Genomic DNA, 12,552 nt, shown 5'->3' on the forward strand with positions numbered 1-12,552 from the left:
TTGTTTTTATTGGAAAGTCAGATATACAGAGAGGAGAGACAGAGAGGAAGATCTTTTGTCTGTTGATTTAGTCCTTGAGCAGCCGCAATGGTCACAGCTGAGCCGAACTGAGGCCAAGAACCCGGAGACTCTTGCAGGGTCCCAAGGCTTTGGGCCATCATCGATTGCCTTCCCAGGCCACAAGCAGGGAGCTGGATGGGAAGCAGGGCTGCTGGGATTAGAACTGGTGCCCGTATGAGATCCCGGCAGGTGCAACGCAAGGGCATCAGCTGTTAGGCTACCGTGCCGGGCGCCACAGGTTTCTTTGAACATGTCCCTAAGACAGCTATGATTTGGCACTCGCGCAGTGCTAATAAGTAGTGTCCTCTTTGCAAGGGTGCCCCCCTTCCTGGATATACTTCCTGTGTGAGCCACATGACCTCTGCCTATTGGCCTCCAAGGAGGACACTGAAGATCACAGAAGCTGGTAGTGACCTGTGAACCAACCTGTGTCGGGAACCAGCACCCATCCTGCTACAGGAGGATATCTCCTTCCGGCTTACCAAACTCCTTTCACACAGCTTTGACCATTAACCAACCGGCTTTGCTGAAAAAGAAGGACGTGGTGGACTTCCGCACCCATCCTATCCAGGCACTATAAATGCAGAGAAGGCAAAGCAATCATGTGAATAAGGATACCACAGAAACTCATCCACAGCAGGGTAGGGCACCAAGAAGCATACCACTAGGAAGAATGAGAAGTATTGCGGGTCTTTAAGACACAAAACAAGTTCAGATTGAAGAGGGCAGCTTGCAGGGGCTGCAGCAGAGGTGGGGGGGATGCCCTAGGAGTGTGGCACCTCAGTAGGGCCAGACATGCGGACAGAAAGTGGGTGTACAGTCAGGTGGCCTGGCCCTCTCCAGTTCCATGACTACTAAACAGGTAACCGAAGCCCCTTGGCAGGAATGAATGTAGATCTGGTTTCATTTGGGTAGGCAAGGCATAGACACATCCACACACCCAGTGACTGGCTCCTCCAATCTGATGGAGCACAGGCTACAAGAAGATCATCCAACAAAGACATCCTTTAAACACTAACTCCTAGAGCCTTTTGGAGCAAAAAGACCAATACATAACCGGGAAATGTCAAGCACATCAGGACAGCTGACACCAAAATGCAGGCAAGCAAATGGGCAAGAGACGAACTGATGCACTGGACAGGTGTCAGGGTGCAACGACAGGATGGCCTCACCAGAAGCAGTAATAAGAACACAGAACCAAATGGACCACTTACTAAAAGCCCATGGACTTCACTATTTGCAAATCAGTAGGTTTTCAGTTTGGCTGTTTATTACTCATAATGAATCCTTAATGTCTAACAGCATCTACTGTTTACATTTGCCAGGGGTCTCTAAACCATTATGAGATGAAATGATTTTTGTGTTCCTTTGTGTGTGGCTGTCATAGAATTAAAATGTTTCATGAAATTCAAAAAAAAAATTAGAAACCTTGGGGCAAACACTGCTTTGCAATGGGCTAAACTGCCCTCTGTGAGGGTGGCATCTTGTATCAGGGAGGTGCTAATGTGCCTGGGAAAGCAGTGGAAGATGGCCAAGTGTCTGGTCCCCTGTGTCCATGTGGGAGACCCAGAAGGAGTTCAAGGCTCCCTGATTTGACGCAGCCGTTGAAGCCACTTGAGAGTGAACCAGAGGACAGAAGATAGTTTTCTTTGGCTCTGCCTCTCTTCTCTCTGTTATTCAAACAATACTTTCAAATAAATAAAATATTTTAAAATTTAAAATATCCACAGAAGGATAGAAGAACAGGAGTGCAGGGTTGAAATATTTTCTTATTTTAAAAAATGTATGTATTTGTTGGGATGAGGGAAAGAGAGAGAGATGGCACCCCTGGGCTGATTCCTGGCTCTAGTGCCCCAGTGGCCCCGGGGCAGGTCAGACCTGAAGATTGGAACTCAATTTAAGTCTCCCTGCTGGGGGACAGGAACCCAGTCACTTGAGCCATCACCAATGCCTCCCTCTACGCCAAAATAAACCTGTCATAATTCCATATTTGATAATGCTTGAAAGTATTGATCATAGGGGCATTGATCATAGGAGAAATCAACAGGGTGATCAGGCATTTGAATGACACATGTTATCCTATTCCCAAACATAATATGTCCTGAACACACAAACACACACACACACACACACACACATACACACACCTCTACACAGCAGTGCTCAGAAAGGAGCTTGAAAATGGAGGTAGATGGATAGTCAGGGACTCCAGAGAAGTTACTTTCAAGATGTTAATTGTCTCTAAAAATGAGGTTTTTCCCTATTTCCATGCTCTTTCTGAGGGAAAGAGGAAACAGAATTAACATCTCAATCCCCATCCCTTTGAAAGGAGTTATTCAAACACCCTGGACCCAGTGCCATTTCCTCTTCCTCACAGGTCATGAAATTGGCACAGGTCCACCTGTTGACCAATCAGATGTAACCCGGCATCTCACCTGGGAATCCCACCCCAGTCTTTCCAGGGCCCCTTCCAAAACGCTGCCCACTTACCAATTATCCTTAGGCATTCATCTGAGGACACCAATCCCCTGGGACCTGCCCCCAGTCCCTCCCAAACCCACCCCAAACGCCTTGCAAGGGCTCACCTGAACATAAAAGAGCCCCAGCTGCCACCCTTCCTTTTCCTGTCGCTCTCCCACCACCTCTGTCCTGTTCCTGCCCCGCCAATAAACCTCCTGAAATACCTCGTTGCGTCTGGTGTTTTTGGCTCACGGTAAAAGAACTAGGCTGCAGGAGCAAGTTGCGCGTAATAACATAAGAACCTTAAGAACTTCAAGTGGTTTTCAATAACTAACACCCTTAGCAAGCAGACTGGCCCAAACTTATTACTTTGGTCACTGTCAAAAGAATGCAGCCACCTCAGTTTATCCTCAGGGTTGGGGAAGGAAGCTACTGGTCTCACCTTTTGTTTCCAGACAAGGCGGTAGAAATTACTGCCTGTTTTTTTCTTTCTGCCCTTGGGGTAATTCATGTGAACCCCTCCCCGAGATGGTGCATAGTAGGACCATTTCCACCATTTTCTGCAGTCCCTCCTGCCTTGGAGTCCCCTCCTGTCACTCAGACAGGAGCCCTTTTGCTCTCTTTCCCAAATAAACCATACTTTGCAAACAGTTTGTCCACAGGAAAATTCTTCTTTCTTGCGAGACAAGAAACAAGGTTGCTACAGTATTTTTTTTTTTTCGCGTCCAACAGCCTACAATCAAAGGTGACAGATTCAAGTGTTCCCAACTTGGGGACAGGGATGGTGGGTCAGATGGTTTTTCTATTTGGATTCTTTACTATAGATATTGCCTCCTGCTTCAATTATGTAATTGAAAGCTTCTCAAAAGAAAAGTTTTCCCTCCTGGACGCTACAACTCACTTTAGAATTTGTTCTCAAGAATGATTCAGAGAAGTCATTTCCTGGAAACCTCCATGGGAACAAACACAGTTACCAGTCTCCATCCTGACAGGGGCAGGTGCCCAGGGCTGCCCACCCGACAGAAGCCGAGACGGTTACAGCAGTTCTAACCACACACCAGGTATCAGACAGTGATGGCTACAGGCACAAGGGAGCTCCCCACTGTGGTTATTTACTTTGCGCAAACTTCAGTAGGAGTTTGAAAATAGTGAGTAGGGAATGCAAACCCTCTTGGGTGCTGAAGAGACTTGAGCAGTCACCAAACAGCTCAAGTATTCCTAGTGTACAAGTTGAAAGCAAACAGGACATTCTGCCTCTACCAAGCAGAGCCTGAGGGCCCTGCAAAAAATGTAGCTAGAAGTCATCTTGTATGTCCCAAGCCACCAGTGGAGTCCCACCCCTGCAAGCTGCAGCTGCAGCAAGCACACTGGGGAAGCTCGCAGTCGCCACCTCTGCTGCTGAACTCAGTTCTGTCCAATGCTCCCCACCCTTACTGGAGCAACAGGGCTGGACACCACACAACATCTCCTGCAGCCATTAAACGGAGTTCAAAGCCAGCCACCTGACTAAGCCCCAAGGGCTGGGCAGGGGGAGAGGGTGAGGGAAAAAAAAACACTCCATTGTCCAGAAAAGAATCCACCAACAAAGGTGGCACTACTGTGGTTTTAAAATTCAGATACTGGCTGATAAAGAAGTCTTCAGATCAGTCCCATTCACAACAGCTACAATAAATAAATAAAGGCATAAAATGTAGGATCCATTTAACCAAGGATCTCTACAATGAAAATTAACAGGGGCCCAACATAGTAGCGAAGCAGTTAAGGTCTTCGCCTTGAATGCGCTGGGATCCCCTGTGAGCACCTGTTCTGATCCCGGTAGCCCTGCTTCCCCTTCAGCTCCCTGCTTGTGGCCTTGGAAGCAGTCGAAGATGGCCCAAGACTTTGGGACCCTGCACCCACGTGGGAGACCCAGCAGAGGCTCCTGGCTTCGTATCGGGGCAGCACCAACCGTTGTGGTCACTTGGGGAGTGAACCATTGGACAGAAGCTCTTCCTCTCCGTTTCTCCTCTCTGTATATCTGCCTTTCCAATAAAAATAAATAAATAAATCTTAAAAAAAATTAGCAAACAGGGAAAAATAGATGAAGACACAAAAAAAGGAAAGATCTTTCAAGTTCACGGACTAGAAGAATTTATACCATTAAGGTGTGCAAAACAGGTTATAAATTCAATGTGATCTTGATCAATGTAACAACGACATTCTTCTCAGATTTAGAAAAAACTTGATCCTAAAATGTATATGGAAACACAAAGCACCCAGAATAACCAAAAATCTGAATCAAAGGAAAACAAACAAACAAACAAAAACTGGAAGCAATACAACAGTCGATTTCAACACATAGTACTGGGTGGTCACAATCAAAACAGCCTGCTACCAGCACAAAACAGACACATGGGCAATGAAACACAACAGAAACCCTCGAAATTAATCCGGGCATCTACAACCAAGACTCCTTAACAAACAGGCTAAAATCAGTCCTTGGAGAAACAGCAGTCTCCTCCACCAATGGAATTGGCAAAACTGCATCTCCCCATGCTGTATTCTGAAACAAAAGTCATAACTCACACGCCATTCAAAAATCAACTCTTTCGGGATCAAGGATCTACACCTGAGACCTGAAGCCATCAAATTACTAGAGGTCAACACAGGGAAAACGAGGACACTGGCCTAGGCAAAGACTTCTTGGATATGACCTCAGAAAGACAGGCAACATAGAGCAAAAATAGACAGACGTGAATAGATCAAGAAGCGTCTGCATTGCAAAGGAAATGATTAGCCAATGAAGAGGCAATCAACAGAAAGGGAGAAAATATTTGCAAACTATACAGCTGATAAGGATTGAGATTCAGAATACATAAGGAGCTGGAGCAACTCAACAACAAACAATCCAGTTAAGAAATGGGTATTTTTTCAAAGGAAGCAACACAAATGGCCAACACACAGATGGGAAAACTCTCAGGATCACTAGTCATCATGGAAGTGCAAATAGAAACCACAGTGACGTATTACCTAGCCTGGCGAGAATGGCCATCAGCCCCTACCAAAAAACAATGACTGCTGGAGAGGATGTGCTGAATTTCTCCCTAATGTGAACCTTGGAGAAGGTACACTAATACAGTGTTGGTGGGAATACAAACTGCTAGGCCCATTACAAAAGTGTGGAGCTCACTCAGAAAACCAAGACAGAGCAACCCAGCTATACCACTCCTAGGGATATACCTAAGGGAAATAAACAGCATAAAAGAATTGCCTGAACCCCTACATTTACAGCAGCTCAATCCACAATAACTAAGATTTAGAATCAACCCAGATGTAAATCAACAGACGTCCAAATAAATAAAATGTGGTGTATATGTATATATATACATGATGTAATACGATTCAGCCATAAAAAGAATGAAATTCTGTATTTTGTAACAAAATGGATGCAAATAGAAACCATGATGCTTAGTGAAATTATGCCAGATCCTGCTAATAGAGGATCAAAAAATTTAACATATATGAGTGAGATGGGTCATATTTTCATTTGATCATTGTTTATAGCCGTCGTCTGTATTTCTATGGAAGCGTTTTCTGCGTGGGGAAAAAAAAATGCCTTATTTGTTTAACTCTACTTAGTGGAGCTTTAAGTTTCTGACTATAAGGTAAACCAAAAATACGTAAAGTTAAAAAGATAGCATTATATCCTTGGGACAGTATCTATAACCTACTATGTTCTCTATGTGTGTGAATTTTTCTGAAATAATAAAGATACTGTGTGCTAAACTGGAGTAAGATAATCTCTCCCTAAGCATGATTCAAAGTATGTCCTGAGTTTCCTGCTAATGGGAACCTCAGAAAGCAGTTGGCAGTGCTCAAGTACCTGGGTCCTGGTCACTCCCATACGAGACCCAGCTGCGGTTCTCAACTCTGATATTCAGCCCGACGTGACCTCAGCCAGCTAGAAGTGAAAGAGCAGATGGAAGTTTCTCTTTCTTGCCACCCCAGCCCAATATAAGGCAAGCAATTAAAAAATAAGTCCTGATAGAAGAAATCACAAAGTTCTAGAGCACAGAAAAATAAATAGCCATAGAAACCAAAGTTTGGGAAGTGTTGCCTTGTTGTTGTTTGGTTTTGGTTTGGCGAATTCTCTGGAGATCTTCTCCAAAAGGCAAAGCTAGGAGTATGATTCAGCAGAGGGCAAAAAAAAGTGTATTTAACTGATAAATGGCCCTAAACATCCTTTAGTTAACAATGCCTGTGAGGCAAGACTGAAGAGTCCGTAGTCCATGGAAGTGAGAAGACAGAGGGTTCCCAGAAGAGACAGAGACAGAAAGCAAAACTGAGAAGTTTCTTAGTATATTCAACTCTGCGGAAACTCAGGTCAAGAGGGTTTTTAGCTTATGTCAGGGAATAGGGAAGAAAATGATATTAGCTCAGTATAAACTACGAAACTACAAAATTAAAAGAAGTAGTCACCCCTGGAAAAATGAAGAAGTGTATGAAGAAAACGCAAGCGCTGGCATCATGGTGTGGTTGATGAAACCACCCTCTGGGACACTGGCACAGGCACGTCCCAGTGCTGCTGTGCTGCCAATTCCTTGCTAGAGTGCCTGGGGAAACAGAAGGTGGTGGCCGGGGAATCTGAGCCCCTGTCAATATGCAGAAGATGCGGAAGATGCGGATGAAGTTCCCAGCTCCAGTCACTGCAGACCTCTGGGGAGTGAACTAGCGGATGGAAGAGCTTGCAATATTTTCTCTCTGTAACTCTGACTTCCAAATAAACATATTTTAAAAAAAGGAAAATGTAGTTGTAACAAATACCTGCTTTTGCAGTAAACCATATCTGTGTAATCACAATAAATATCAAAAGACTGCTCGACCTCCAAGTGATAGAATAACTATCCTAGGATGGTATGCAAAATGGGTGGGGATGTCAGGTGGGCTGGGATAGCCAAGTGCTCCATTCTCAGACTAGGAGGTCAGCAGGAAATAGCCTGAAATAGATGTATGTACTGGCAAATATGTCTACTACACATAAGGAAATAGTTCAGGAGAAAGCTCACACAGCAAAAAACGTACAATTAAAAAGCAGTTCTAGCATATGGGAAGAAGGGAATAACCTGTCACAAGCTCAAAGTAAAGAAAAGAACTCAGGTCACGGAACCTTTCCACGGCAATTCAGCAGGCACTGGCAGACCCAGCAAAGCCTCACTCTGATCCAGACAGAGTGAGGATTTATCAGGGAAGAGAAACAGATGAGGAGGGAAAGAGTGGATCTCTTGCTGGGCTTGGCCAGTGCTTTTCAGAGCCAGACAGAGCACACTTGAGTCAATGGATACTCAAATTGCAGGCATCCCTCGGTCTCCTATGACGTCAGCCCTGTCTCCCCATGCAGACCTGCTGTCTGCTTGCACATCTGCACGCAGGTGCAGCTGGAGGCCGACATCTGCCCAACCCCGTGCCCTCAGGAGCCAGGGCCACAGTACCAGAGGCTGGACGAAAGTGCTGCTCATGGCACCACCACCCCCTCCCAGGAAACCCATCCCACCAACCCTCTGGGTACGCAGCTCTGCCTCCCTGAACCCATCTGTCCGTGGCCTCCAACAACAAACAATTTGGCTTCCAGGAAGAAAAAACTCAAGACAGTCATTTTTCATCTGTTAAACCTCTTGTAACATAAACTAAGTTGGCTATCTTTAGCCTTGGTTAAATTCCCTTGTACTTAAAGATCCCAACTTAACTATCCTTGAAGAGGTGTAATACAGTACTCCCATGATTGAATTGTAACAAAAAAAAAGCAAATTAGAGGTAAGAAAAAAAGCAAATTAATACACATTAATAATTCATCAGTTTCAAAAAATAAAAAGTAGAAAATCTCCCCAACAAAGTGAAAAGGAAGTGAGCATACTTTCTTTAAAGCCAATGGGTCTAGTTTGTTAGTCGGTTGGTTGGTTTGACAGGTTGAGAAAGAGCAATGCCATCCACACCGCTTTGGACCCCAAATTCCCTCAAAGGTGGTGGCTGGGCAGAAGCCAGAAACCAGAAACTCAACCCAGTTCTCCCACAGGGATGGGCAGGACCAGGTATTTGAGTTATCACTGCAGCCTCAGGAGTCTACATTGGCAGCAAACTGAGGGTTCCCCAAGCCCAAGTAATCCACTGTAGGATACGAGCATCTTGGATGCTGGGCCACACACCACTCCTCATTTCTATTTTAACCTTCCCACAAACTCTCTATATAGAAAAACTTTTTTTTTCCTTGTATTCAAATCCAACCTTTTCAAAGGCAACATAGGAGAGAAAACAGATGCAATGCAATTACACCAGGCAAAGCTTGCTTTGGCCTTTGAACCTGAGTTTGTTATCAAAGAAAACACCAATGCTTGGGATATAGACATTCGACTTAAATTCCTATTTTCCCCCCCTTACCCATGCACAGCTAAACCATCCAGAACAGAGGGAAAATGTGAAGCCTACAAGACCAGCATGGCTGGAGGTAGCCGGAAAACATCTATGCAGAGCAAGTAAAAATGAGCTGGGATTATAAAGAGTTCTGCACTTCCTTGGGCACAGATAAAGGGCGGAGCTAGAGCCAGCCGCACTGCTCACAGGACACCGTGTGTGTGTGTGTGTGTGTGTGTGTGTGTGTGTGTGTGTGTGTGCGCGCCTTCCAAGGACAGGTTCAGCTAGAAAGGCTGATGAGGGTCCTTCCCAGGTAGCCTACGAGACCGGACAATGCCACTGCGTGGGAATGCAGCTGCTGCCCCCACTGAGATGGCTGGAAGAGGAAACGCCCCACTCCCACTTGCAGGATCTCGATCTTGACTAATCTAGAAAAGTCAATGAACCCTTGCTGCTTCCGCCTCTGAAGAAAGCGTGAGTTTGGACAAACGGCGGGACAAAGGACCTTAACACTCACGAAAACACTATGCATTGACTTCAGAAATTTTTCTTTGCCATTTTTCCCATGAACTTTTTGCAGTTCCCTGGTACACTTGGTCCCTTATAGCCAGTTCTGAAAACACACACACACACACACACACACACATTTTAGGGAACCTCATATCAAGAAAGCACTTGCCTTAAACTGACACAAAACTGTTTAGTCTTTAAATTATTGGGCAAGGACATTTACAACTAAATATGAAAGTGCAAAGATACCAGCACAGGGGAATCCCTGGCTGGGATGGAGACTGGCCACCAGTGTTTAGTACCTTTCTAAATTCTGGAATTTGAAATCCCATGGGAAATTCCACATTGTGAAAAAAAAAAATCCTCATTTCCAGAACACATCTCAGCACAGAAGTTCTGGGGACGCCCGTGGACACACACGGAACTGCGTATGTGCTGCATCTTTGGCTCCAAAACAACAGGGCAACTCAGTGTGCAATGGGATGATTTAACGTGAGCCTAAAAGATGGCAAGGCATATCCTTTCGAGCAATTTCACACCAATGTCATGCCTCAGAAAAGTTAAGGATCCAAAAGTTCACCCTATTTTTGCCCTAACTTCAAGCACTACCAATACGCTAGTATTCAAGCTGCAAAATCCCACCCATGCATGCACTTCAAAGACAGGGAACACTGCTAATCAATTTCTACTTTGCTACAAAATGGCTCTGAAGATACTAAAAGTATGATTTAGATAACAGGAAATTATCTCATCAAATAATTTAGCTGAGAAGCCTCAGTTAAAATATTTAATACTTTCCAGGTCTAAGGATCTACGCACACTCTGATTTTTCATGCATCTGCATATTTAATTGTCCTGAATTAAGATATCGGCCTGTGTGAAGGCCATATACTTGTACCCAGGGAAACGAAGAAATCAGAGGCTAGAAGCCATTCCTCCAGAAATCCCTGGGCATTGCCTGATGGACTTTCTGCAACCTAAACATCAGATATGACACATTTCCAACCCTTTTTATCATGTGAGACAAAGCAAAACTTCCAGCCAACAGTCTTCCTTGAACTCAACCACCTCTCTCGTGAATCAAGCCAAACTCCTAAGAACAAGGCAGACCATGTTCCAAGGCAAAATGATTCAAAGTCTGACTTCTTCCGATGGATTGCCTTTCTCGATTCAACACACAGATCAGCCTGCACCTGCATAGTTTAAGGTTAGGGAACCGTACTGCTAAAGTAAAGAAATAAATAAGTAAATAAGTAAATAAATAAATAAATAAATACGTTTTCCTATGTAAAACTTGTCTGCTCTCCAAAGCATTCAGTCTCCATGGAGGAGGAGGAGTTACTTTGCAAGGAAAACGCCTCCACAAGGGCAGCCATGCTCAATTTTAGCAGCCTGTTGGAAAGTTTAGCGTTTTAGGCAACTGGCTTTCTGCAGCACAGGCACAAGGGGACCGGATACACATCGTCCGCACGTCCCAGGGGATTCATGTTAAGGGCCAAACAAATACCTCCAGGGGTCAAAACAGTCTGGCAGTACACCTGGTGCTAGCCTCGTGCAAAGCCGACCCGAGGCTGCTTCTTCACCGTCGGCCCCGGGGAGGCGCCAGCTTGGGGTTCCCGCGTTAGTTTCCCGGCCCTCCGCGCTCCCGCCTCGGACCAGGCCGAGACCCCCTTTCCCCCGCACCCCTCCCCGCCGCAGTGGCTGGGTTCGAGATGCAAGTGGTCCGGGAGAGGAGCTAGCAGCACCTACTTGCTTTATCTAGCGGTTGTCATCCTTACTTCTGAACTGGAAAGGCTTAGGTCCCGCGGGCACCTGCGCCAGCGAGCGGTTGCGAGAGAAACGGTCGACAGTGAGCCCGGCCATGCGTGCCCCTCCAAGACGCGGGAGGGAAGGCGCGCGCGGCCGCACCTACCTGTGCCAGGTGAGGCGAGGGTGGGACGCGCGGGATACCAGGCGCAGGACGGGGCGTCCGCAGCAGCAGCGGGGCGCAGCACCGGCCGCCGGGGCTCGTTGCTCTCGAGCCGCGGGGGTCGCTCAGCCGCCCAGCGCGCGGCGCTTCCTCATTTTGGGCAACTTCCTTAACGCGCTTGGCAGGCAGCCGCACTTCCTCCCGGACGGTACTCCCCACCTCCCCTGCCGCAGCAGGCGCACCCCACTGACCGCACCGTGCGCCCTTTCTTTGGGAGTGCACTGGAACGCGAGGCGGGGGCGCGCAGGGGCTACAGGAAGCGAGGAGGCAGGGTGGGGCGCTTCACCCTTCTCCCACAGAAAGGCTGGGCGGGGGGGGGGGGGGCCTCCATATATAAAGAAGCTAGGGCAGCCAATGGTATGAGCCGGGCAGTCGCCCGCTCCTAACCGCTTCCCTGTTAGCTGGCCCAAGGCTGTGACTGCCACAAGCACACCAGAGCGGGCTTGCGGATTGCCGTGGAATTGCTTAGGGAGGCACTGTGGTTCACTGCATGGTGTAGTCTCAGTCACCAGCTAAGAGGTTCCTGCTGACCAGAGGGCATCCCGGATTCTGGAAGGCGCCCCCTAAGGGTGGGCTGCATCTGTGCCACCCAGCCTCCCTGAGACTTGCAGTCTTACAGGAGGATGCCTTCCATTCTCCCCATCCCGGGGCTATACTATCTATGGCTCGTCCAATTAAATGCAATCCTTTCTCTAGCCCATAAAATGGTTTATAATCACCTACCTGATGACTCTCTTCCCGTTTCCAGCCCTTCTTCCTGCCATGCTGTGACCGTTGTCAGAATCAAAACTCTGTCAATCCCCCAAATGACAAACAGCTGGGAGCGGGGCTACAGGCACAGGTGCCTGATGACAGAAACTATCACAGAGACGCTGCCCGAACCTTGCGCCAAACCCACGAAACCTCACTTTTGCCAGTACGTCTGTCCCAGCCTTCTGTCTCCTCGTGTGGCTGCTTGTTGTCAAGTTCTTGTTCCAAAGAATCTCACTTAACTCACTTTCTGTCTTCCAGCTCTCTTTGTCTCAGACTGTTGGCACAGGCACACAGGTTCCCGCAGCTTTGCTGGGCTGTTCCTGAGTAAAATTAGCTTGGAGATTCTCCTTCTGGGATCCATTAGGGTTCCATTAGGGTTTCTTTTTCGAGCGTTCCCCACGCAACAGTACCCAAGT

At 46.8% G+C, this 12,552-nt stretch overlaps 1 protein-coding gene across 2 annotated transcripts in view; it reads right to left on the bottom strand.

Annotated features, from left to right (window-relative positions):
* SYK (spleen associated tyrosine kinase) overlaps nt 1-11,506 on the bottom strand; it is an 86,664-nt gene extending 75,158 nt beyond the window's left edge. Inside the window, exon 1 of one of the 2 annotated variants that reach the window (XM_058672885.1) lies at nt 11,327-11,506. The gene's annotated coding sequence lies outside the window, so the exon portion shown is untranslated. The remainder of the gene's footprint in view (nt 1-11,326) is intronic. The other variant, XM_058672883.1, reaches the window with a different exon arrangement.
* Nucleotides 11,507-12,552: the final 1,046 nt, after the last annotated feature.

The sequence above is a fragment of the Ochotona princeps genome, chromosome 14 (assembly GCF_030435755.1).
Source record: "Ochotona princeps isolate mOchPri1 chromosome 14, mOchPri1.hap1, whole genome shotgun sequence".
Taxonomy (NCBI): domain Eukaryota; kingdom Metazoa; phylum Chordata; class Mammalia; order Lagomorpha; family Ochotonidae; genus Ochotona; species Ochotona princeps.